The following is a 27,749-nucleotide window of genomic DNA, read 5'->3' on the forward strand; positions in this document are numbered from 1 at the left end:
TGTTTGCACAGAACAGCGAAATTACATTTAGAAACGATTGGACTTTTCTCCGGTCTTGACAAAACGTTCCTGTGGCACAGTCCAGTGGAAAGAAAAAGAAAAAGAAAAAAGGAAAGGAAAAGAAAAGAAAACAGGAAAGGTAAAGAAAAAGAAAAAACAAAAAGGAAAATAAAAAGAAAAGTAAAGAAAAAAGAAAATAAAAGAAAAAGAAGAAAAGGACGATAAAGGTGAAAACAATGTAAGATGTTTATGAGCTCATTTAACAGGTTAATGCGAAGTATGACGCACAGATTTAAAGGAATATTCTGGGTTCAATAAATTTCGACTCATCCCTCCTTTTCTTTAGAAAATCTGTGTTCTAGTGAGACACTTACAATGGAAGTCAATGGGGTCAATTTATAACAGTAAAATCATGTTAATGCACATATTTGAAAACAGTGAGTAGCCTATCGTTGACCCCCTTGACTTCCATTGTAAGTGTCTCACTGGAACACAGATTTTTTAAAGAAAAGGAGGGACGAGCCTAAATTCATTTTTGTGGTAATCAACATTATGACACAAATGCTGTTGATTGACATTAACTTGTATTGAACCCGGAATATTCCTTTAAGGACACGATGTTACACTGACTGGTGTAATAAGCCAACAGTCCAATGTAATTCTAACGGCTTAAATTGTGTTCTTTTATCATAAGGTCATAAACCTTTAAAAAAATGACAATCAAAGCACACTGCCACTGCAATCCAGAGACAGAGAAAAACAAGAATGTGGCCATAAAACAATGATAATACTTCCTCCCTGTCTCTTTTCTCCCTCATTCATACCGTTAGCCCTCCCTTCCTCTCACCCAGGGCAACTGTAGTCCTATTAGCATGGCACTTGGACTGTTGGTTTGCCAGTAATGAGTCCAGCAGCACAATACGGGCACCGGGCTGGAACAGCTGAGAGAGGACAAAGCATCTGAAAATGGGGCTGCCGATTTGGGGCCAGGAGTGTGTGGGCATGTGTTACTATCATCACAGGAGCCAAAAGAGAGGCAGACTGTGGCCCTTCAAGAGCTGCAGCCAAAAAGACAGCTCGCCGTTTGTGTGCTAACACATCACATGTGTGCAGGGGCGGACTGGGAAGATAAATCGGTCTAAAGGTTGTTGAGCTGGGGTTTGTCACTACTTTTCTGCATATCGCAGTGCCGTCTTGTGGCCCAATTCATCTTATCGCCACCTGTTCGCAACCAGCCCACCGGAGAAAGTCCCGGTTCTCCCCATGGGCAGTCCACCTCTGCATGTGTGTGTTCTAAAGAGACACATCGTTTACTCTACAGTGTTCCGAGACATTAGTCATCAACAAACTCAGTCCCCTTCAGAACTGTCGGATGGACAGTATTTGTCTGTCAAAATAAATTAAGAGATGGTGTCAGCTGAAATCATGAGGTTGTGTCTCCTTTAGTCTGCTGCTTATTTGTGAGTGAAGAAGGTCATTGAAGCTTTGACAGAAGCTCTTAACCCAGAGCGGGCCGCCTTATTAATTGATTTCACTAGCACATACTGTAGCTCATTAATGTAAACATTGTCAGTTTAGTACATAACATTTGCAATCTTTTCAAAGATATTCAATAGTGGTCATTTCTCGTGAGCTCATTGTCCTCAAATAGTGGGGTTTGTTTACGTGGACTAGACAGCATTCCTCATGTGTACAGATCCAACCCTGCATGACAACAGCTTCATTATCTAAACATATCAGTATGTTGAATTTGAGAGGTCTTTTGTGTAATGCTGAAAACGAACTTTTGACCATTTAATGTGGCTTAATATTCTATAAATGTATTGAAAAGAGTTTTTTACCAAGCAACTTTTTAACTAAACGAATTAAACTTAAGTTGATGAAATGAGAATGATAATCAAGGAACAAATTATTTCCCAAAAATGTGTAATTTAAAATTTTAAAGCAGCCAGCTGAGAAAGAATCTCGTTCTTTTCAAATTCTTGAAAGATCCTTTGGCACTTTTTAAAACAATTAAAAACAAAACACAAACAAATATACACGCACACTCATTTACCTGAGGAAGATTCTGTGAGAATCAGAAACAGTAGGTCGACTGTTCTTTAGCTGATCTCTGTCGGTGCATACTGAAATGCAAAACACTGCCCCCAGTGGTCAAAGCAGTAAGAGTTGTTGGGCATATGGGGATGTGTGAGCTCATTTTCTGAGTGAAATGTCCATAGAGGGGCACCAAGATTCTTCTTAATATTATTAAGTCCTCGCTATCCTTTGGACATGTCCCAAGAAACTTTAAAATGGCAGTTATCAAACCACTTATCAAGAAACCACAGCTTGATCCAGAATAATTGTCTAGTTATAGACTGATTTCAAATCTACCATTTATGTCAAGAATACTAGAAAAGGTAGTGTCCTTCCAACTGTGTTCATTTCTACAGAGAAATGGAATATATGAACAATTTCAGTCAGGATTTAGGTCTCATCACTGTACAGAGACTGCACTTATCAGAGTTACCAATGACTTGCTCTTATCAACTGATCATGCTGCATTTCTCTTCTAGTGCTTTTAGATCTTAGTGCTGCATTCGACACGATAGATCACGACATTCTCTTGAATAGGATAGAGAATTCTGTTGGCATTTGTGGAGTTGCATTAGCATGGTTTAGGTTAGCAGATTGCTACCACTTTGTCTATGTAAACGAGGAATTGTCAAATCAAACAAAAGTTAAGTATGGCGTGCCACAGGGATCAGTTTTAGGGCCTCTGCTTTCCTCCTTATATCAGCTTCCCCTAAAAGAAAGAAAGGAAGAAAAGAATAAAGAAAAGTTCAGTCTCTATAAAATGAATCCTTATCCAGTAATCACAAATGAATGGAAAAGTCTTGGAAATTTCTTGGTCAAAAGGGAGGGAATCCTGATAATTGCCTGTCCGCACTCACATCAACACAGAAACATCATCCATAAAAACAACATAGACATGTCCAGGCTACATCTTGCATATATAAAACTGCTTTTATGGACTAGAATCAAGAATGCACCATGCTGTAGTTGTTCCTGTCGAAGTCACTCCTCAGGCAATGTTGTGAGTGGCGGTACAGCGGTGAGGGCAAACTGAGGTCACCGACTGAGATGCCCCAGAGCCAGACACTCACTTTACCTTCACAAACACAATAAAAGAGGCGTAGCATCATCACTGAGGAAGTGAGATAAAGTTCTTCGTAGCAAACAAAATATTAGCATCTGAAGCAGAATAAGTCAAATGACAACAAAAGTTTTGATTTTAATTCAATAAATGGATTTTCATCTTAACTGGGAAGTTGTAAAATGCTGCATCAATATACAGTAGGTCTAAAAGTCTGAGAGCACGAGTGAAAATTATTTTATGCGTTTTTTTTTAATTGAACATAATATAACTTAATATTCCATATATCTAATTAGAGAATGTTTTAGCATTTGTAATGTGTCTCTCTTGCTTTAATGACAGCACTGTACTGGAGCTGATATGAACAACCTCATGACCATGTTCTCTGATTTCAGTGTTGTAAAGAGCATTTTATGTGATTTAATCTGACCCCATGTACAAAGAGTTAACATGATCATTGGCACTAATTACTTACATTTAATTAGTCACCTAAAATACTGCCCAGATTTTCGGGACTACATTGTGAAATTTAAAATAATACCAAGCTATAGAAAGTCTGATTTGTTTCATCAAATAGTTTATTATGTGTTCAGGAGTGTTGATTATTCATGTTATTGAGACGTAATTACAGCTAATTTTCTATAAAGTTGAATAATTAATTCAGATTGAAAGTAATGTCCAGCATCATCCAATCACTGTCAATCATGTTCAAATAAAATGATGCATTATAAATGTTGAATCTATGTACTGATCATCATTGTCCCAAGTGTGTCTAACATGTTGAGTGATCCAAACATCATCTGCAGCCTGAAACTGAACGTTTGATCAGATTTTAGGAGTGAACGCACTTAAATGCATAGAGAGATATAGGATGCTCCCTTGCTCCCTATTTAGTGCATGACTTAACCTCCAGTGTGCTGTCTGTATGCACTGGTCTCAGAACAGTTATAGGAGAGATATAGGATGCTCCCTTGCTCCCTATTTAGTGCATGACTTAACCTCCAGTGTGCTGTCTGTATGCACTGGTCTCAGAACAGTTATAGGAGAGATATAGGATGCTCCCTTGCTCCCTATTTAGTGAATGACTTAACCTCCAGTGTGCTGTCTGTCTGCACTGGTCTCAGAACAGTTATAGGAGAGATATAGGATGCTCCCTTGCTCCCTATTTAGTGCATGACTTAACCTCCAGTGTGCTGTCTGTCTGCACTGGTCTCAGAACAGTTATAGGAGAGATATAGGATGCTCCCTTGCTCCCTATTTAGTGCATGACTTAACCTCCAGTGTGCTGTCTGTATGCACTGGTCTCAGAACAGTTATAGGAGAGATATAGGATGCTCCCTTGCTCCCTATTTAGTGAATGACTTAACCTCCAGTGTGCTGTCTGTCTGCACTGGTCTCAGAACAGTTATAGGAGAGATATAGGATGCTCCCTTGCTCCCTATTTAGTGCATGACTTAACCTCCAGTGTGCAGTCTGTCTGCACTGGTCTCAGAACAGTTATAGGAGAGATATAGGATGCTCCCTTGCTCCCTATTTAGTGAATGACTTAACCTCCAGTGTGCTGTCTGTCTGCACTGGTCTCAGAACAGTTATAGGAGAGATATAGGATGCTCCCTTGCTCCCTATTTAGTGCATGACTTAACCTCCAGTGTGCTGTCTGTCTGCACTGGTCTCAGAACAGTTATAGGAGAGATATAGGATGCTCCCTTGCTCCCTATTTAGTGCATGACTTAACCTCCAGTGTGCTGTCTGTATGCACTGGTCTCAGAACAGTTATAGGAGAGATATAGGATGCTCCCTTGCTCCTTATTTAGTGCATGACTTAACCTCCAGTGTGCTGTCTGTATGCACTGGTCTCAGAACAGTTATAGGAGAGATATAGGATGCTCCCTTGCTCCCTATTTAGTGAATGACTTAACCTCCAGTGTGCTGTCTGTATGCACTGGTCTCAGAACAGTTATAGGAGAGATATAGGATGCTCCCTTGCTCCCTATTTAGTGAATGACTTAACCTCCAGTGTGCTGTCTGTCTGCACTGGTCTCAGAACAGTTATAGGAGAGATATAGGATGCTCCCTTGCTCCCTATTTAGTGAATGACTTAACCTCCAGTGTGCTGTCTGTCTGCACTGGTCTCAGAACAGTTATAGGAGAGATATAGGATGCACCCTTGCTCCCTATTTAGTGAATGACTTAACCTCCAGTGTGCTGTCTGTATGCACTGGTCTCAGAACAGTTATAGGAGAGATATAGGATGCTCCCTTGCTCCCTATTTAGTGAATGACTTAACCTCCAGTGTGCTGTCTGTCTGCACTGGTCTCAGAACAGTTATAGGAGAGATATAGGATGCACCCTTGCTCCCTATTTAGTGAATGACTTAACCTCCAGTGTGCTGTCTGTCTGCACTGGTCTCAGAACAGTTATAGGAGAGATATAGGATGCTCCCTTGCTCCCTATTTAGTGCATGACTTAACCTCCAGTGTGCTGTCTGTCTGCACTGGTCTCAGAACAGTTATAGGAGAGATATAGGATGCACCCTTGCTCCCTATTTAGTGAATGACTTAACCTCCAGTGTGCTGTCTGTATGCACTGGTCTCAGAACAGTTATAGGAGAGATATAGGATGCTCCCTTGCTCCCTATTTAGTGAATGACTTAACCTCCAGTGTGCTGTCTGTCTGCACTGGTCTCAGAACAGTTATAGGAGAGATATAGGATGCACCCTTGCTCCCTATTTAGTGAATGACTTAACCTCCAGTGTGCTGTCTGTCTGCACTGGTCTCAGAACAGTTATAGGAGAGCTATAGGATGCTCCCTTGCTCCCTATTTAGTGCATGACTTAACCTCCAGTGTGCTGTCTGTCTGCACTGGTCTCAGAACAGTTATAGGAGAGATATAGGATGCACCCTTGCTCCCTATTTAGTGAATGACTTAACCTCCAGTGTGCTGTCTGTCTGCACTGGTCTCAGAACAGTTATAGGAGAGATATAGGATGCTCCCTTGCTCCCTATTTAGTGCATGACTTAACCTCCAGTGTGCTGTCTGTATGCACTGGTCTCAGAACAGTTATAGGAGAGATATAGGATGCTCCCTTGCTCCCTATTTAGTGAATGACTTAACCTCCAGTGTGCTGTCTGTCTGCACTGGTCTCAGAACAGTTATAGGAGAGATATAGGATGCTCCCTTGCTCCCTATTTAGTGAATGACTTAACCTCCAGTGTGCTGTCTGTCTGCACTGGTCTCAGAACAGTTATAGGAGAGATATAGGATGCACCCTTGCTCCCTATTTAGTGAATGACTTAACCTCCAGTGTGCTGTCTGTATGCACTGGTCTCAGAACAGTTATAGGAGAGATATAGGATGCTCCCTTGCTCCCTATTTAGTGAATGACTTAACCTCCAGTGTGCTGTCTGTCTGCACTGGTCTCAGAACAGTTATAGGAGAGATATAGGATGCACCCTTGCTCCCTATTTAGTGAATGACTTAACCTCCAGTGTGCTGTCTGTCTGCACTGGTCTCAGAACAGTTATAGGAGAGATATAGGATGCTCCCTTGCTCCCTATTTAGTGAATGACTTAACCTCCAGTGTGCTGTCTGTCTGCACTGGTCTCAGAACAGTTATAGGAGAGATATAGGATGCTCCCTTGCTCCCTATTTAGTGAATGACTTAACCTCCAGTGTGCTGTCTGTCTGCACTGGTCTCAGAACAGTTATAGGAGAGATATAGGATGCACCCTTGCTCCCTATTTAGTGAATGACTTAACCTCCAGTGTGCTGTCTGTCTGCACTGGTCTCAGAACAGTTATAGGAGAGCTATAGGATGCTCCCTTGCTCCCTATTTAGTGCATGACTTAACCTCCAGTGTGCTGTCTGTCTGCACTGGTCTCAGAACAGTTATAGGAGAGATATAGGATGCACCCTTGCTCCCTATTTAGTGAATGACTTAACCTCCAGTGTGCTGTCTGTCTGCACTGGTCTCAGAACAGTTATAGGAGAGATATAGGATGCTCCCTTGCTCCCTATTTAGTGCATGACTTAACCTCCAGTGTGCTGTCTGTATGCACTGGTCTCAGAACAGTTATAGGAGAGATATAGGATGCTCCCTTGCTCCCTATTTAGTGAATGACTTAACCTCCAGTGTGCTGTCTGTCTGCACTGGTCTCAGAACAGTTATAGGAGAGATATAGGATGCTCCCTTGCTCCCTATTTAGTGAATGACTTAACCTCCAGTGTGCTGTCTGTCTGCACTGGTCTCAGAACAGTTATAGGAGAGATATAGGATGCACCCTTGCTCCCTATTTAGTGAATGACTTAACCTCCAGTGTGCTGTCTGTATGCACTGGTCTCAGAACAGTTATAGGAGAGATATAGGATGCTCCCTTGCTCCCTATTTAGTGAATGACTTAACCTCCAGTGTGCTGTCTGTCTGCACTGGTCTCAGAACAGTTATAGGAGAGATATAGGATGCACCCTTGCTCCCTATTTAGTGAATGACTTAACCTCCAGTGTGCTGTCTGTCTGCACTGGTCTCAGAACAGTTATAGGAGAGATATAGGATGCTCCCTTGCTCCCTATTTAGTGAATGACTTAACCTCCAGTGTGCTGTCTGTCTGCACTGGTCTCAGAACAGTTATAGGAGAGATATAGGATGCACCCTTGCTCCCTATTTAGTGAATGACTTAACCTCCAGTGTGCTGTCTGTATGCACTGGTCTCAGAACAGTTATAGGAGAGATATAGGATGCTCCCTTGCTCCCTATTTAGTGAATGACTTAACCTCCAGTGTGCTGTCTGTCTGCACTGGTCTCAGAACAGTTATAGGAGAGATATAGGATGCACCCTTGCTCCCTATTTAGTGAATGACTTAACCTCCAGTGTGCTGTCTGTCTGCACTGGTCTCAGAACAGTTATAGGAGAGCTATAGGATGCTCCCTTGCTCCCTATTTAGTGCATGACTTAACCTCCAGTGTGCTGTCTGTCTGCACTGGTCTCAGAACAGTTATAGGAGAGATATAGGATGCACCCTTGCTCCCTATTTAGTGAATAACTTAACCTCCAGTGTGCTGTCTGTCTGCACTGGTCTCAGAACAGTTATAGGAGAGATATAGGATGCTCCCTTGCTCCCTATTTAGTGCATGACTTAACCTCCAGTGTGCTGTCTGTATGCACTGGTCTCAGAACAGTTTGAAATGCACTTTATTAACATCATAACTCCATATAAAGACTCTGAAAGACACATTTATCAGCTTGTGCATGAATAAATTTATTCTAAATGTGATAATGACAGTAAATATACAGGAATGTATTTATTAATGTTAATGAATAGAATCATATTGTACAGTGATAACAAAATAAAATATAACCACATTTATATTAAAATGAAGTGAAATGACCCACAGATGTGCTAATGTTGAAAATTATGTTTTTTCAACTTTTGAGGGAATAATGTCCGAACACACATGTGGACATCATGTTTATCAGCGCGATGAAGCGTGAAAAATGAATGAATTCTTTAAAATGAGATATCAAACAAAACTAGAGACGCAACTCTTTACAACCAAACCTTTTATATGCATGGAATATGTACGTTCTGTAAAAATGCTGAATGTAAGTATTATTAATCATTTTTATCTATTGTCACACAAATCATGGCTAGTATTAACAGTGATTTTATTGGCACGCACTTCAGTTCTACCAATCGATTTTGAAAAATATAATACATTTATTAAAACATTAAACAAAAAATATTTCTAAATTGAAATTAGCCTACAAATCAAACAAAATGGAAATATAAAATAACGAAGTGGACAAAAAAAATCATACCAATTCCAAACCTATCTGAACATGTGTCTTTAGCCTCATGCTAGTTAGCGGTTAGCAGCTTAGGAACGCCATAAAAATAACAACACAGATTAAATATATACGACAACAGGTGGAAGAATACCTTTAGGCCTACAAATTAGACCATAAATACAATTGTAAATTTAAACAATTGTAATAATTGAAAATAATCTGCGACCGTTATCATAAAACGGCTACAACAGTGATTGTCAGGGACATAATTTGATGTTCCACTATATTTTCATTTTTACATTTACATTTATTCATTTTGCAGACGGTTTTATCCAAAGTGACTTACAAAAGAGGAGGAACATCAGCGAATCATCTTAGGGAGACAGTGGTACAAAAAGTGCCATATTACAAAGTTTCACTATCATCATAATAGTATACAAGAGTTTAAACATGTGGTGAATCTCCAAACTGTAAATACAGGAACTCAGTTTAAACTGCTTCTGGAACATCTTAGTGCAACAAAATGTTTCTCAGGAAAAGAGTAAATCATTTACATACAATATACCCACAGATAACGCAAACACTCCCACTCACGCCCACTTGTGCTGGCATGGAAATTGTACTTAGAATTAGCGTTTTCAAGAAAATTAGACAAGATGTTATGTTCGGTCTCTGTGTATAGGTCTTTATTTAGTGCACTCACACATATAGAGCCCATATTGATAACCAGCAGCAATACACAAAAAATTTCACTTCAAAAAAGAGGCAAAGGAAAATATAGCTCATTGCTGGAAAAACTACACTATTGTGAACACAGTAGTAGCATCACTATCTTTAAATGGCTTTGCATTTTCTGTTCATCCTTGAAGCCGAAAACCATAAAACACACGATAAAACAAATGGAGTGATGAGGTGAGAGCAGTGCAGAAGGCTGTGAATGTAAAGTCCAGCGTGTTTGACACCAGTATGGAGAATGAATAAGAGAGATAAAGCCCAGTCACAGATGACATGATAGTGAGATCCAGAAATAAAAGCATAATTCTCTGTCTGATTGTAAGAAATCAGAGAAACATGAGGGATGATGTCAGGAATTGTTGACAAACCAAGCGAGAAATGAGAGTGGCGGAGGTGGAGCAGGAATGTCTGAGGAACAGATTTGAGTGGCTGAGAGCTGGTCAGGGCCCTTAATGAAGAAAACCCTCCACTTGCCTTTTTAATTACTCAACCAGGCCAGACAAGCGGCTACAAAACCCTTCAGCCAGACAGACGAACAGGAACAAAACAACAGGATGGCTTGAGCTCACAGCGGTAAAAGCACCTTTCACTGGTCTCCACAGACATGCCGCTCCAGCAGCTCTGGTCATGACCTCCATCATCAAACAGCACACTGCTGCTGAGAGACCATCATACAGACCAACACAAGTGTGCTCGCAGATGAAGGGCAACAACAATCTGCACGCTTCCATACAACATCTAGGTTACTTTAAAGTTAGAGTTACATCATTGATAGTATTTCTGTAACACACCATGTTTTTGGTGCTGCTTTTCAAACACTTTTTTGAACATGATTCAATGGTACAAAAATAGTTTGTCTGGCTGTATTTAAGAGTATATTTGCTCCAGGGACAATACACAGTACAAGGAACGAAAACTGAAAACAAACTAAATGTTTAGAACGTTGCTGAAAATAGGAACAAAGTGATTTTTAATGTTTCCGGAGTGAATGTAATAACCAGTTCATTCTGTTCCTGAAACTAAAGACCAAAGGGTTTATCACAGTACATTTTGTTAACTACACCACTTCATGTTGCCTAAAAAATGAATCATGTGCTTTAACCATGAAGGAAACTGCTGCATCACACATTTCTTTGTGTAATTGTCCGGTGTGGATGAAGCATTCTGTGAATGAAGACCTTTTTAACAACTATGTAGAATTACTACATACACATGCACGACTAATCCAGATACCATGAGAACATTATTAGAGGTCAAAGGTACAGTTCTCAGTTGTTCCCAAGTCTTCTCTGTAAGATATGATGCATTAATACACATTTGATGCTGTGGGGTTTGGACTCAGAAGCAGATCTGTAATTAAAATGATACTTAACTGTTCATTAACTGCTGATGTATTTACACCACACAGGAAAAGAATCAATTGCTCATGTTTGCTTATTTTGTTGAGGCAAGAGTCTTATTTTTGGGCTTGTTTTGAGAGATCTGGAAACAGTGCAAGTGCTATTTCCCCCACCCATTATCACTGAGTACTGTCATTTTAAAAAGAACATTATTAACCGTTCTTTTATTTTGTTCCAACCAGTTCCCATATGGAAAGGAGGATGCAGAACTTCTGAACTGGAAAACAAAAAGTTTTTGCTCAGAATGAACCAAAATGAAAAGAAATGTGGTTTTAGTCCCTGATTTGCACTGCAGTGTTCTTGTGCAGCATAAGAGCAGGCATCTGAATCTAACTCACAAAGAGTTTGATTGTTTTTCCTCAGTCTGTTGACATGTCAACAGCATTTATCTGATATTGGCTTTTCAGATTTTTATCAAGCGGACACATCCTGAGTAACGGCACCACCTGAGGGCTCAATCCATCAAACCTCCTGAACATCTCAGCTCATCTTAATAGAGGGTTCTTCTTTAACTTGAAGGAAATGAGATTTTCACAACGTCACAAGAGCCATACAGCAATGTAACTAATACTCTATCAAAAAAATATGACATTTATCTCTTTTATCAGCATAAGACCGAGGGAAATGTGGCTGGAATGTAACAACAAATGTACATATTTCTGAGAGACAAGTGTTGTGTTTTGTTTTAATGAAAAATGAACCGTAACCCTTCAGTATACCTTCATCATACCCGTATTCACACGATTTATGATCAGAATCTGCACATGTCTGCTGATGTCTCAAAATAAACTCCAAAGTGCCATGGTTAGGACTGAGGTAAGAATAACTGTTGTTTTTTTCCTTCATTTAAACATCTTGTTCAACACCTCCCTCTTGTGGACAACATGAACAACTGATGAGAGGTTTATAAAGCATTAAATAGAATCCTTTCAATTTTTGGAACTCACATGGAACAGTCTTTATAAACAATTATAAACTATAATTTTAATTAAAACTTAAAATAAAATGGGAACTAAATGTAAAATGTTTTAAGGATTTAAGTGCTTCTATCAGATTTTGACATTTTCTGTAACAGTCCTGACATTGTAATGGCTAATTCTTTACTTGTGTTTTTTTTTTTCTCTGACGACAGGCTGAGGAGGCATTTCTATCTCCAGAGATGGACTCGAGTGAGATCTCTTCATTCCAGCATCAGTCTCGTCCTGATCTTCATCCATCACTCCTCTCCACACCCCTGCATCAAATATGCTCAGTTTTTCTCCAACGGATGATTCAGATGTTTCTATGGTCTGCCAGGCCTCCAGCATTTTAACATACACTTCATAACGAGATTTCTGCAGAAATAAAAACATGAAACAGCAGCATTTACTTACATGGAGCTCGTTTATAGGCAACATTATACACCAATTATGTTTAATAAGCCAAGAATATGTGTGGTTATGTAAATTAATTAAACAGCTTTCCTTTATCAGGGTAATGCCATTAACAGTTTAAGCAAAAACCGATGAATGCATCATTGCTCACAATAGAGTTTTTGCTGATTTAGCATATTAACACCTTTACAGATGTTCTTACTGGTTTTTCCAAGGTGCATGAATGTTGTGCTGTAAACATTTGGATGTCAAAAGCAGAGAATAACCTGATGATTTCAAAAGTAATGTAAACGCGGTTCCCTTTTAACTCTGTAATTTCGACGCTGCGTCAATAGCCGATGCTATTGGAACTCATCACAGGAGTGACGATCTCTGAAGCCCTTTAAAGTCTCATCAATCTACTGGTGGATGGCGCTTAAGGCACTGGCCATTATGCACAACATCATAATAACATATTCCGTGCTCTGGATGCCTAAATCTTAAATTTGTTGTTTAATCTAAACACCTTAAAAGCGAGTGAGAGATTAATTCCATCTCCTTGCTTGCGCTCTGACAAACATCATATCCTTTATCACTTCCATTTTTGAAATGTTATTGATATTGTGATTGGTTTTGGATATTTTACTGAAGTGTCAAGCACAGAAAAGAGCCTTTTTCCAAGATGCTGTTTAGCAAATATTTGATTTCCCTTCAGGTAAAAAGCCCAAGATGACAAACGTATCAGGCGTGGAGCATCAAGCGCCATCTAACATTAGATTATCTTCATTTAAAAGGGTTTCAGAAATAATCACTTCAGGGAGGAGTTCACATACCTCAACTACTGATGAAACATCTCATTTCCTCCTTTCAGGGAACCAAGGTTACAGTCATAACAGATACATTTTCTTCCCTTGTTGGAATTTTTAAAAAGCTGAATTTTGTTAGTTATCAGTGTGCATGTGTTTGTGTAAATGCACTCGCTGTTACTTTACTGACATTAAACTGAGATAGTACAGAGAGATTTTCTGTTTGAGTTTGAGGATTGAGGATTTTCAGAATGTATGCCAAAGCTAGGGATATCATTCAGTAAAGTTTTTTACAGAATTAATTGTGTTGTGCCAATCAAATATGTGATCAAATGCAAAATGCCCCAAAATAAAGATAATTTTGTGTATCATTATTAAAATCATTATAAATATGAAATAAAATAAATATTACAATTCAAATCTTTCAAAAACAGGACATACATGGCAGCAGATAAGTTAAGCATTTCTACAAGGCAAAAGCGAGTGTCTGACTTTGGTTACATCACACCTCACTAGTTTTCAGCACCTCTAGTAATAAGTACTTTGTATTTAGTAGGGTTGGGATCGTAAAGAATTTTACAATTCCGGTTCCGATTCCTCTTAATGATTCTGGTGCCTTAACAGTTTCAGTACCGATTCCAGTAATTCTTTTAGTACTTTTAAAAAGAATTATTTAGAAATTCGTATTGCATTTACTACCCTCTGATGTCTGTTACCAAATAATGAGATAATTTCAGATTTGTACAGACCAGATATAACAAATCAGAAATACATTTAATACAGTTCTTGTAAAAGTTTTGTTTGACATAAATACAATTCAATAATAGATCCTTACTATATTTTAAATAAAGACTAAACCAAAAGGAATTGTGGTGGCATATTTAATGATTTCATTTATTATTTTATACAACTCCACTTTCAACAAAGCTTGTGTATATTTACTAATACATTGTCATATGAACAGCCTGTTCATAACTGCACTGCTTGATTTAAACGAGACCCAGCAGGTCATCATTAAATAAACAGAAACCATTCCAGAGACAGTTTAGACTGTGTTTTGTGGCCTAATGTTATGCTTCAAGCTTGTGAGACTTCAAAAGTTCTTATTTAATTTCAAGTTTGATATTCATAACTTGCACATCAGTTTAAGATTACTTGTATACTGGAAGCGCTGTATGTTTCATGCTCCAAATTCAAAAGAACCATCATAAGAATGGTTCTTTCAGGATTGGACTACACCGGAAGCACCATATATTTCACGCTCTAGATTCAAAAGAACCGGCTCATTAGAATGGTTCTTTCGGGATTGAACAATACCGGAAGCACCATATGTTTCAAGCTCTAGAATCAAAAGAACCGGCTCATTAGAATAGTTCTTTCAGGATTGGACTATACCGGAAGCACCTATGTTTAGGTTGACTATGTTTCACACTCTAGATTTAAAAGAACCGGCTCGTTTATATTATATATGTTATTATACAACCAGCCTATTATAAAAGTATTATTTACTTATTCAGTGTCTTTGGCTTGGTCTTCTAGTATAATGTCAAAACATTAAAATGAGATCAATTTCCTGAGAAAAAAAAACACCTCAAAAGCAAAATGGTATAAGATATAAAGACTACATTGTGCATCCACAAAACTGGCCATTGACAAATGTACTTCTGATGAGCAAAAATGTAACTGATCTCGAGCTGTTCAGACACTTTTCAATGGCCAGTTTTGTGGATGCACAATGTTTATACCTCAGAGCACTGGAGTTTTGTAACTAAAATACAAGTCGTTTTTAAAATAAGCATTACTTTCTATTGATAAAACTACTTCCACACCTCGTACTGTAAATATTCTTCTCTCTGTCTTATCTCCTCGAGTTCTCTGGCTTTGGTCTTTCCTCCGTCAGATGCCATCTGCTGGAGAGTGCTCAGATCCTCCTGGAAACTGTGTAACATGGCCACATGCGACTGCAGCTGTTTGTCCTGAACAAACACAGAAAAACAATGTGAAAACAATAACAGATACAGCAGGGATGAATACATAAGCAATTTCCACAGGACACACAGATACTAGAAGTCCCAGTGTTCATCAACACATTCCTGCTGAAAATCCTTCACCAGAACATCAGTCCTGAAGAGCGGTTTACAGCACTGATGGACCGCTCTCACATGTGGGCCTCCTGAGACCCTCTACGCCGTCCAGTATGAATGCAGGGGAGATCTTTTGAGCTCTATTTCAGAATCTCGGGGGAAGTTTCCTGACTGATAGTAAACAGTACATATGACGGCAGATCATCTATGCCGTCGACTGCTTTTGGAGCAACAGAAATCCAGATTGGCATGAAGGAGGTGAGGATGCTCTCAGTAGCCACTCTGTAGAACTAAAGATCAGCTTTTTGAGAAGCTTCAGGGCTTCTCAGGGTTAGGTAGCGATGTTGTTCTCTCATGTGAGGCAAAAATGGGTTTGAAGAACGGTTTAAACAGTCTCCACAGCTGAGCGGAGGTGTGCTGCCCCTGCCTGAAGTCTGTCCTCATCCATCAAGTCTTTCCATCACATGATTCTTAAGATATGGGCCCAATTGAACGGACTCCGACCCGTCTGTTGGGAAAGCAAAAATCTGATGGCACACCAGAGGAGTTTTATGCCTTGAGTCTCAGATAGGACTCAGACCTCCTCTTCACTGCACTGAAGTCCAGCAATATGGCTTTATTTATTATATCTGATCATGTGCCACTTTGTTATAAAAAGAGTTAGGGACAGAACAGACACACAAGTTGTGATATCACAAAGGCTTAGCTCATGAATATTAATTAGGTTAGGTAACAAACCATGGCAACTTAAGTGTGTCGCACACCGAACAAGCAGCAGCATGCCATGTCACAGGTATCACACAATGTATCGTTAGCGGTACAGGGCAGTGAATCTGATCATTGTACAGACAAAAGTTGCATACAAAGGTTTTTGCACTTCTTCAATTATGAACAAAGTAGGGCTAAGCCAAACAGTGGATGCCTGATACATTCATAGAAAACAATGGTTTCCAATTTTAGGACATGTCCGGTGTTCGACCCTCTTCACAACAGAAATACAATATCAGATCAGCTTTATACTCAAATATCTAATCACAATCATTTTCCATTTTAATGGTGCTCAAATGAACTTGTGACATGTTTTATTTGATGAGGACAGTGTAGGTCAATGTAGAAGTGAATTAAGGTCAAATCTATTGTATTTTTGTGATGATAAAATTATTCTAATTTCACAGAAGACTGAAGTAGTATGGAGCCCGACGTGAACATTGAAGAATGAGTGTTAGTGCATTCTGACACATTTTTCGAACCAAATGATCTTAAGTTCAATCATAAAACTCTTCACTGCTTACCCCCTTAAGTCCTTTCACATGTAATCTGTTCGATGTGTGTATTCTCTCTCTTTGTCTAACATTTCAATTGCCAGAGATGTTTGCAGATAAGCAGGTTTCACTGCAGTACACTACGAGAGTTTTCTCTCTAAAACCCTCCTCCTCCTCACCACCACCTGTCTCTAGATTGTACAGTATGTGTTTGTGCAGCTGTATGTCTGTGTCCTTCATCTGCTTTGGCAGTGTAAGCATATCTAGTACGACAAGAACAAACCTACTAACTTCTCACGTCCATTATAACAACATGAATTTATTCTGAGTGTTGTCATGACTGAAATGTTTCAATGTACACAGTCAATATATAATGTCTCTTCACACCAGACTGACGTGTTCAGTTCATCTCATACGGTGAAGATAATTATAAAGACAGTTACCAGCGTGAGGTTTGATTCAGCGGCGGGCAGGATGGGTCGACAGAACCTCTTCTGCGATCCGACCGCTGCAGGGAATGGTGGAGAGGAGTACAGTGCAGACACCAGGTTTATCCGGCCGATCCAGCAGTTCATCTGTTCTGTGGAACTAAACGAGAGGTGACGATTGCTCAAATATAACTGTTAAAGTGATTTTAAATCATACCATACGTCACTCACGCAGCCTCGAACAGGAAGACCCTCCAGTCGGCCGTCTGCAGCCGGAACACATGAGGTCTAACCACTTCCTCTGAACACTGCCAGTCCATCACATACTCGTCCTGGACAGAGAGAGAGAGACTGCTCATGTTCAATGTTTTTATAGCATTTTTTTATCTGTATTTATGCTTTAACAATTCTGAATTAAGAAACATGTCAATAAAGCAGTAAGAGTTTGTTTCAAGAATCCTTATTGTAGTCTGTCTGTTTTTATTCACATATTATATATATATATATATATATATATATATATATATATATATATATATATATTCATACACACACACACACACACACACACACACACACACACACACACACACACACACACACACAAGATCAATAGTTAGCAACAAACCTTCTGCAGGTAAAGCACGGCTCCCTTCAGCACCCCATAAAACGTCTTCCAGCTTCGTTTCCCCCACGGAGCTGCGAATCAGTTCAGTTTATTAACAGTGTTCCAGTATTTTCACCGCACTCATCTTCTCTGTTTTGAACTAGAGATGGGTCAGCGTGCTCAACTACTCCAAAAACAGGATGACTAGTTTAGCTACATTTCTTTTAATCTCTTTATTAATCTGCTGCTACAGCCATTAAGGAGTACTTGTGTAAGAAATTCACCATCACAATCAGTGTCAGCAATAATCACTTTATTGTTATGTATGATCTGTAGCTCTCTGTGATAGCTCATAGAAATCTACTGTACTTGTCAGTTACCCTATTGAAGAGCTGTGCTTAGCAAGATGTCTGACAACAGATTTGTTGGTTTTGAAAACATGTAGTTGTGTACATTTGTACATCAGACTGGTGTTTGGCTACACTGCAACTCACTGCGTTTGCCATCTATGTCAGCATGTGCTTTGCATTTCAAAAAGCCTTTCTGGAAAACGATGGCCTTCTTGTTGTGAGGGAGATCTTAGAACGGGTTACTCTTTGATCGCAGTCCGTCTTGATCCACAGCCTGCTCGAGCATCATGGATTTAGCCAGAACCTCTTCATCTCTAGAAACAGAGCAAAACCAGATAAAACATCATAGATTAAACTCCAATTGGAGCTTTAATGAATGAGGTCAAAGGTCAGTTAACTCACACGGCCCACTGAAATGCATCGCTCTTGATAGAGTTATAAAGACTCTGAAAGTGACCAAACAAACATGAATTCCAACAGACACAGATTTTATATTAAACAGCCTAAATTAAAAGCAGTGCCATAAATACTACCATGGTTTATATAAAACCACATTTATTAATACCATTCAAATAATATATCATATTTTTTCATTTTCACATTAACTGTAATGATTTATATAAAACAATTTATTTTCTTATGATGGGGTGAATTATGACCTGTTCTTCACAGGTCTTAGGGTGTGTGAAAGTCCAACTGTGTGAAAGTTAATTGGGATAACTCTTTTATGTGTAAAGAAACAAACACCTCTAACGACACATTATTTCAATATAAATGTGTAGCCTATTGAGAAAAACTTTCTTGTTAACTAAGCTACTGGATATTGTAGCAGCAAAATTAACAGTAATTCCAGTGAAAGTCTTCAGTAGAAAATAATCCAGTTCTCTTTGCACAATCTGTATCTGCATTTTAATTATTCAGATCTCTTTTTTTGTTCACTTTAGTAGTAAGAGATCAGTTCACTTTTCATTCACAGTTATTTTTTGGAACCCAGTCAACTCAAATATTGTTGCCTATTGTTGTACTTTACAAACAAATAATAATTATTATTATTAGTAGTTTTGTTATTATTACACTTTAGAATGTTATAATACAATAGTAATATACAGTTCCCCTTCTGTCCCTCTCTCAACGTTGTGTCAGAGAAGCGACACTAGGGGTCTCTCTTGAGCGCCGATATTCACCTCTGGACTATGAAAAAAGGCCAATGAGAGTTGGCAACCAGTATTTGCATGTCCGCTCCGGACATACGGGTATTTAAGCAGCGCAAATACGGGAGTTCATTCAGAAAATTTCTTCGAGCCGATGGTCGGTGTCTGCAACTGCTGCGTGTACACACCGAGTTCCTGCTATCCCTCTGCTGCATGCTGTTGGATTCTACGGCGACAACAGCGGCTTTCTCCTGTTTGCACGGCTGTGCATTCCTGCCCCTGGGCATCGACAGTGCAGATTCAAAAACTCTCACAAGTTTTTTCCCTAAAAGAGTGATTTTATTTAAAAGAGTAATTTCCTCTAAAAGAGCAAAACACAGCGCCGTTGAACGTCCTTTTAAGGACGCGTCTTTATAAAGATGCCTTTCCGCCCCTGTGTTGTTTCTGGATGCAGTAGAGTGCTCTCCGCTTCCGACGGCCACAGGCGCTGTCTCGTATGTCTGGGTAGCGATCACACCGAGGTTGCGTTTGTGGATGGTTCATGTTCTCACTGCGAGAACATGACCATGACAACGTTGCAGTCGTGGCTTGCTTACAACCGTGAGCAAGCCACTCCAGCCGCCCCCCGTGTCACTCCTTCTTCCCACGGGATTGAGGACGATGCGGCTGGCGGTGGAGGCGATTTGGGGATGGCAGCGGGTGCAGCTCCGCCGGGTACGCCCCCTCGGACCACCCGCACCCCGACACGCTCGTTGATTCCCGTCCGTGCTCGAGGCAGTGGTGACTTGCCTCACAGCAAATCACCACTCACTTCCTCAACGCCCCGGTCTCCCAGTTCGGCCTCTTCGGCAACACCATCGAGGACTTTGCCCAGCAGTTCTCCACGGTGAAGAAGCAGACGGAGGCCATCTCTCACATCATGCCTCGCCGCAAGCCTGCCGCCACGGCCCATGCCCCGTCTGCTCACCGAGGGCGTCCTCCCGCGGCCAGAAGGCAAGCCCCTGCTCCGCCTTACCCCGGGCCCAGCTCTCAGCCCCAGCGTCGAGCAAACCGCGGGAAGCGCACGGCCCCTGTCTCACGGACCCCCTTGAGGACCCGGAAGGCTCCCAGGCGCTCCTGAGACAACGCACCCAGAGCACAAGACGTTAGCTCCGGAGGTGGTAAGACCGCGTGGAGGGCCGGGAGGAGAATCCTATGTTTTTCCATTTGCCGCACCCCCTAACACGGGCTGCGGTACCCAAATTCTCAATAAAAGAGCTATTTCCTTTTGTCTCTGGGGCACATGGCCCGCAAATGCCGCTCTCACGGCACTCTGCTTTCAGGCCTCAACAGTCCCGGCTCCATGGACGCGGTGTCCCCGCCTTCAGCGCCATGACTGTTCCCCGGCCGGCCGGTTCAGACGAGTCCAGAGGACACCAACATCAGACCTCCTCCTCAGTCACGAACCCGCCCCCCGCTGGGTGCGCGGAGCAAGGCAAGTGCTTTGAGTTTATTCTCAGCACCAGAGCCTCGGGACGCCGCGTTGCCTCCCGACGCCGTGTTACCTGTTTCGCACCGCTGCGAAGCCCCGACGGGTACATCCAAAAAACCCGTTCCCTTGGTGCCCCTAGCACGGAGTTTAGAGGCCTGGCTTTCACTGCCCAACCCGTCACGCTGGCTGCACCGGACCATTCGACTCGGTTACGCAATTCAGTTTGCCAGGTCTCCGCCCCCCTTCGTGGGTGTACATTTTTCCGCAGTACACGGCCAACATGCCCACTCCCTGCGTGAAGAAATCGCCTCCCTTCTATTAAAGGACGCGATAGAGCCTGTCCCTCCAACCGAAACGAAGAAGGGTTTCTACAGCCCTTACTTCGTTGTACCCAAGAAAGGCGGCGACTTACGACCGATCTTGGACCTGCGAGTTTTCAATCGGACCTTGTCCAAACTCCCGTTCAAAATGCTCACCCAGAAACAAATTCTATCTGGCGTCCGGCATCTAGATTGGTTTGCAGCGGTAGACCTGAAGGACGCGTACTTCCACGTCTCAATTCGCCCTCGACATCGACCCTTCCTAAGGTTCGCGTTCGACGGCCAGGCGTATTAGTACAAAGTTCTCCCCTTCTTCACGAAAGTCGCAGAGGCAGCTCTTGCCCCACTCCGAGAAGCCGGCATACTCATACTCAATTACCTCGACGACTGGCTCATACTGGCCCACTCCCGAGAGTTACTATGCGCACACAGAGACCAGGTGCTCAGCCACCTCAGCCGTTTGGGGTTTCAGGTCAACTGGGAAAAGAGCAAGCTCTCCCTGGTCCAGAGCATCTCTTTTCTCAGTCTGTAGTTAGACTCAGTCCCAATGACAGCACGTCTCTCCAACGAGCGTGCTCAGTCAGTGCTGAAATGCCTCGCTTCCTTCAAGCCAGGCACCATGGTCCCGCTAAAACTTTTCCAACAGCTCCTGGGGCATATGGCATCCTCCGCGGCGGCCGCGCCGCTGGGGTTGATGCATATGAGACCACTTCAGCACTGGCTCCGGACTCGATTCCTGAGACGAGCATGGCGCCGCGGCACGCACAACATAAAAGTTACCTCTGCCTGCCGCCAAACCTTCAAACCCTGGACAGACCTCTGCTTTCTAAGGGCAGGAGTACCCTTGCAGCAGGTGTCCCGACGCATTCTGGTCACAACCGACGCCTCCAAATTGGGTTGGGGCGCCGTATGCAACGGGCGCGCAGCTGCAGGCCGGTGGAACCGAGGGCCGCTGCACTGGCACATCAACTGCCTAGAGCTGCTGGCTGTTTTTCTGGCCCTGCAGAAGTTTCTCCCGTTAATTCGGAAAAAAAGCGTCCTAGTCAGGACAGACAGCACCACGGTCGTAGCCTACATAAACCGCCAAGGCGGAGTACGCTCCCTCCACATGTCACAGCTCGCCCGTCGTCTCCTCCTTTGGAGTCAGCAGCGACTCAAGTCACTGCGTGCCACTCACATCCCCGGCAACCTCAATGTGATAGCGGACACGCTGTCAAGACAAAGCTTGCCTGGTGGAGAGTGGAGGCTCCACCCCCAGTCGGTCCAGCTGATTTGGGACTGGTTCGGCAAGGCTCAGGTAGACCTGTTTGCCTCCCAAGAAACCTCCCACTGCCCGCTCTGGTATGCCCGGACAGAGGCTCCCCTCGGGCAGACGCGTTGGCACACAGCTGGCCTGCGGGGCTGCGCAAGTACACATTCCCCCCACCACAGGTGCTATGCTAAGGTCAGAGAGGACGAGGAGCAAGTCATTTTGGTAGCCCCTTACTGGCCTACCCGGACTTGGTTTTCGGACCTCACGCTCCTCACGACAGCCCCTCCCTGGCGAATTCCCCTGAGGAAGGACCTTCTTTCTCAGGGACAGGGCACGCTCTGGGCTATGTGCCCAAGGTTCCTACCATGCCCTTCAGGGATCAGGTGGTGAACCTGCAAGCGCTGCCCTGGGAGGAGGCAGACCCAGCCCTTTCACTGCTGTGTCCAGTACGTGCTTTACGTATTTATCTGGACCGCACACAGAGCAGCAGATGCTCTGAGCAGCTCTTCGTCTGCTTTGGGGGACAGCAGAAAGGGAACGCTGTCTCCAAGCAGAGACTCGCCCACTGGGTTGTCGACGCCATATCCCTGGCTTATCACACCCAGGCCGTGCCTCCCCCCTTGCGGGTCTGAGCTCACTCCACCAGGAGTGTTGCGTCCTCATGGGCACTGGCTAGGGGCACTGCCCTAGCAGACATTTGTAGAGCAGCGGGCTGGCAACACCTAACACTTTTGCGAGATTCTACAATCTCCGAGTTGAGTCAGTATCGTCCCGTGTTTTCTCAGGTACCAAGCCCGTAGAACTCGGTGGCATGCCCACGATCTGACCGGGTGAATCGCTTGCACCTAGCGCCCTTCCCCCTAACCAGGGGAAACAGTGCGCCTTCATTCCCAGGAGATCTCAGGTTTGGGACACTGGTCGATTCCTCCCTAGCCCTCGTGGGTCACAGTTCAGCGGAGGAACTCGCTGACCCAAGCCACTGCGGGTACCGCAAGCTACCCTGTACTGGTATAGGTGCTCCACAGGTAAGGCCTCCTTCGGACTCCCCCTGTGTGTAACACCACGGTTCTGTCCCCTCTGGCGAGCTGACTCCTGTGTTTCCCTTAGACAGTCATGGCTGCCTCGGTTGCCGTGCTGTATGTTCCCCCCTCTATGAGGCTGGATCCACCACCGCACCGACTTTTCCACATAGGCCCTAAGCAGGCCTCTGATGGTTTTGCCACTTAAACTTGCCTCCCCTCTCGGGTAGGCGTGGCCTCCGCAGGGTCTTCTCCGCCCTGAATAAGGGCTAAGACCCCCTTCCCTCAATGCGTGTAAGGGCCCCGGCCTTAGTTGCTCTATGCGAGAAACATAGAGAGAAAAGAGGCCCGGCCAGGCTTGGCCCGTTCCCAGGTTGGCGGCCAGCACCTTGTTCCCCCCTCCAGGGTAACGATAAGGAATCCTGATGGCTTAAATGGGGCACTGGGGAAGGGTACGTGCAGCCTGATACAGTTGGTCGCCCTGCACGTAAGAATACCTGCTCGCTCCTGTATCAGCAGTTCACGCACACGGCTCAGCGCATGGCACTTTTATAAGTGGACCCCTAGTGTCGCTTCTCTGACACAACGTGGAGAGAGCGACAGAAGGGGAACGTCTAGGTAACCCCCGTTCCCCGATGGAGGGAACGAAACGTTGTGTCTCCCCTGCCACGTCACTGAGCCGAGCCACTGTTGTGGCCGGACCATTTCCGGCTCCTCAGAAAAATCCTGAATGAACTCCCGTATTTCCGCCGCTTAAATACCCGTATGTCCGGGGGACATGCAAATACTGGTTGCCAACTCTCATTGGCCTTTTTTCATAGTCCAGAAGTGAATATCGGCGCTCAAGAGAGACCCCTAGTGTCGCTTCTCTGACACAACGTCTCGTTCCCTCCATCGGGGAACGGGGGTTACATACGTAACCTAGACGTATTTCAGTCATGTACAATTCACTTTAAAACCCTCTGGCTTTTATTTTGACAGTCAGAAAAGTGTCTTAGACTAGTTCACAGCAGTTAAATACACTTCTTATTAAAAATTTGGTGAAATGCATGTTATAAGCGAACCAAACTGGGCAGGGGAGAGGGCGGGGCCGGGTCGTGATTCTACACACCCGGTCCCTCATCAGGCTAATCAAGCCTCCGAGTGGGATAAAGTCTGACTGCGGAGGATGGTGCAGGAGAGAGAGATCATATACGGACATGTCCGTCGTGTGTGTTTTGTCTTTTGTTTAAGTTTATCATTAAAATATTATTTATATTGACAAGCCAGTTCTCGCCTCCTCCTTTCCAATGAACTGCTTTACACAAACTATTGAGCATTTTTATCTGAGATGTTGTTCGTGTGTACCACTCACATATTGTGTTCCGCTCCGAGAGCTAAAAATCGCAGCACATCACAAGCCTGCGCATGCTATGTGTGTGTGTTGACCGAGCAGTGCTCACTCACTGAAACGTGCTGTGCATGCAGACTATATTATTTACTTATAAAATGCATCCTTTTGCAATTCACAAAGCTATGGTTAATCTTCAAGAGAGTCATATACTGTATATGGACTACTTTAATGGTCCTTTTCTGTCATTTTAGGATCTTGACTGTACTTAACACAAAGTACCGGATTTGTATCGAGCTTGTCGGACCGATGACCAATGTGGTTTAAAATGTCAGCATTGGAGCCGATACCGATCCAAGTATCAGACTGGTGCATCCCTAACAGGTCTCATGAGATTCACCAGATTACAAAGGAACATGAGAAGAACTATTTATAAAGATGATTCATGGTTCACACCTTCAGACAGTACTTGTTGAAATTCTCTCCTCCGTTCATTCCATCCAGATTGGACACAAATTCAGCCACAGACATGGGCTTGCCTACATTCTAATGAAAGAGAAGAGAAAAACTCAGTTTCATTTTACAAACACTAATCGATCCATTCAGATATCCTGAACTACTCATACAAAAATTATTAGATGTTCCTAAAGCTCTTAAAGTATATCATTATGTGTCACCGAATGGAATTGCAAAAATAAACATTGTTTTCTGAAGACAACATCGGAAAGTTGTTTGACAACAACATTGACTCAACAACAACCAATGGCATGAGCTGGGGCGGGACTATCTGTTCTATTAAACAAACAAACATATAGTCCCACCCCTAGCTAATGCAATTGGTTGAGTCAATGTTGTTGTATCGGACTGGCCAGGTCACTCAAAACAAAGAGGAATTATGGCACCACAAACACAGTGTGAGAAAATGTACCTACAAAAGGCTTTCTTATAACTGCCTCTACATAATACGGTAACAACCCGTTTTCACCATTACATGTAAAAGTCTATGATTGGGACAGTAGCGTGAGACTCACCTGCCCGTGCAGGTCTGTGTTAAGCAGCACGAGAGCGCATGTGAGCGTGAGAACCGATTCCTCTGAAGTGAAAGCGCCTGGATTACACTGGTGGAATCGACTGGAGAAATGCTGCAGGACTCTCTCACGCTCCTGAGTCTCACCGATCAAGACCACCTCCTTCAGAAATGACCTAAGAGTCATGCCGCCAAAAAACATCAAAATAAACTCGCCTAAACAGGATGTACTCAGTGAGCAGATATATTAAATCTTGAACCCTACCGGAGTGCTTATTCCAGACTCTGGCTGGTGAAGTCAAAGAACCTGAGGTACTCTTCCCCGACAGCACGACTGAACTCGTTGCTATAACGAATTAAGAACATTTTATGAAAATACAAATACTTGCCTTGTATGCCATCAGAGCTGAGTAAATACTTACTCTTTGTCCAGGTGTTGCCCCACATCTGTTCGCTGAAAACCGTCCAATCTGTAGAGCCTCTCGGCCAGCCGCTGAGCCTCGGCCCAGTCCACCAGCTCCACATCTCCGTTTACATGGGGACACACAGGTTCCTTATTCTCCAGCTTTTCTTGCAAGTGTTCAGCCTCATCTGTAAGCACCTGTGGTCATTTCAGGTCACTAGACTGTCTCGTCTGGTCTAATAGTTTCATCTCTGATTGCACCATCTGCTCAGAGGGTTTCTCCTCATTTGGATGTTGTATCTGCTCTAAGGATTCGCTTTCATATGACATTAGAACGGCTCTATCTGTTCTGGTGGCTGTATTTCTAGTGAATCAAATCTCACTGAGTGTTTCACTGCTTCATTTGGCCCATTTTCTTTTTCTTCCATTTTTTCAGGACACAGTTTTTCCACTGAACTGACAGGTTTTTCTGCAGATTTCAGTTTGTCTTGTGTGTTTAACTGCTCTAAGAAGTCCTGAATCTCTCCAGGATGTTGTGTCTGTTGTAAAGTCTCAGTGTTCTGATTCACCTCCATCGCTGTAACATATGTGTTCATCTCTTCTGTATTTTTCACTGGCTCTGGTGTCAGTATAACATTCTCTAGCTCCTCTGAATCCATAATAAGATCTCATTGTGGTTTCATTTGGTCCATCGTGGTCTCCTGTGATTGATCAGACTCATTCTCTGATTGGACGTCTAGAAGATCTGACTTTTCCTGTAGCTGCCCAGGTCCTCTAACCTGATCCATAAAATTCAACTCTTCCAGATTACTACTTCTTATGTCTGATGATTCTCTGTTTATCTCAGTCCATTCTTCTGTATGTTCCTCTCTGTCTGAATCTGAGTTTTTCTGGTTGGTGAAAGTCAGTTGGGGAAGGATTAAAATGTCTGCTTTCTTCTCCTCTTCCACCTGTGAACTCTCTGGACCCGACTGAATCTCAGAGCCTTGTGAGTCCATTAAGATCTGAACACTATCAGAAGACTTGAAATTCTCCTCAGATCTCAATGTATTTATTATGTGCAGTATAATCTGATGTCTGTGTGGTTTCTGAAAAACAGTACACAGTCTTACACAAGAACATTTAAATGTTTTGGAGTGTTGTGGATTCTTGTCTTTAAAGAAAAATAAAATACTTTCCAGAACAACATCAAACCACTTGGAATGTAATGAAGGAAAACTGAAGTGTATGTGGTCACATTTAACAGGTTATGCAAAAAGACAGAGAAAAAAAAACTCTTGGAGAGGAAGCCATATCGACTGAGTCAGCGAATGACCAACATTCACAGCTGTCCAACACATGCCGTTTCGCAATCATCACATCTCTGGTCACATGACAACCACGCCCCGTTTTAACATGACATCCCATACAAAAATCTGAGATATAGCATTTATGACACTTTAGATTATATATTTGAGCAGTTATGTAAATATTCAAATGCCACTAGTATTCGTGAAAATATGCTTCACATACATTATATGAAAACAGCCATTTCTTGTGGTATTTTGGAATAGATGTTCCATATCTGAAAGAGTATGTAACTTATTTTATCAGTAAAAACATTCATGAAAATCTATTTAATATTTTTGTTTTACATACGTTCTGAATGGGACAATATGGCAGGGCAGTGGTGGCTCAGCGGTTAAGGCTCTGGGTTACTGATCAGAAGGTCGTGGGTTCAAGCCCCAACACCACCAAGACACCACTGTTGGGCCCTTGAGCAAGGCCCTTGAACCTATCTGCTCCAGGGGCGCCGTATCATGGCTGACCCTGCACTCTGACCCCAG

The 27,749-nt window shown here is 42.7% G+C and overlaps 1 pseudogene; it reads right to left on the reverse strand.

Moving 5' to 3' along the window:
- Positions 1-10,180: 10,180 nt before the first annotated feature.
- On the reverse strand, positions 10,181-26,582 carry LOC127641810 (PH and SEC7 domain-containing protein 1-like; annotated as a pseudogene).
- Between the last annotated feature and the right edge of the window lie 1,167 nt (positions 26,583-27,749).

This window comes from Xyrauchen texanus, chromosome 4 (genome assembly GCF_025860055.1).
Source record: "Xyrauchen texanus isolate HMW12.3.18 chromosome 4, RBS_HiC_50CHRs, whole genome shotgun sequence".
NCBI classification, from domain to species: domain Eukaryota; kingdom Metazoa; phylum Chordata; class Actinopteri; order Cypriniformes; family Catostomidae; genus Xyrauchen; species Xyrauchen texanus.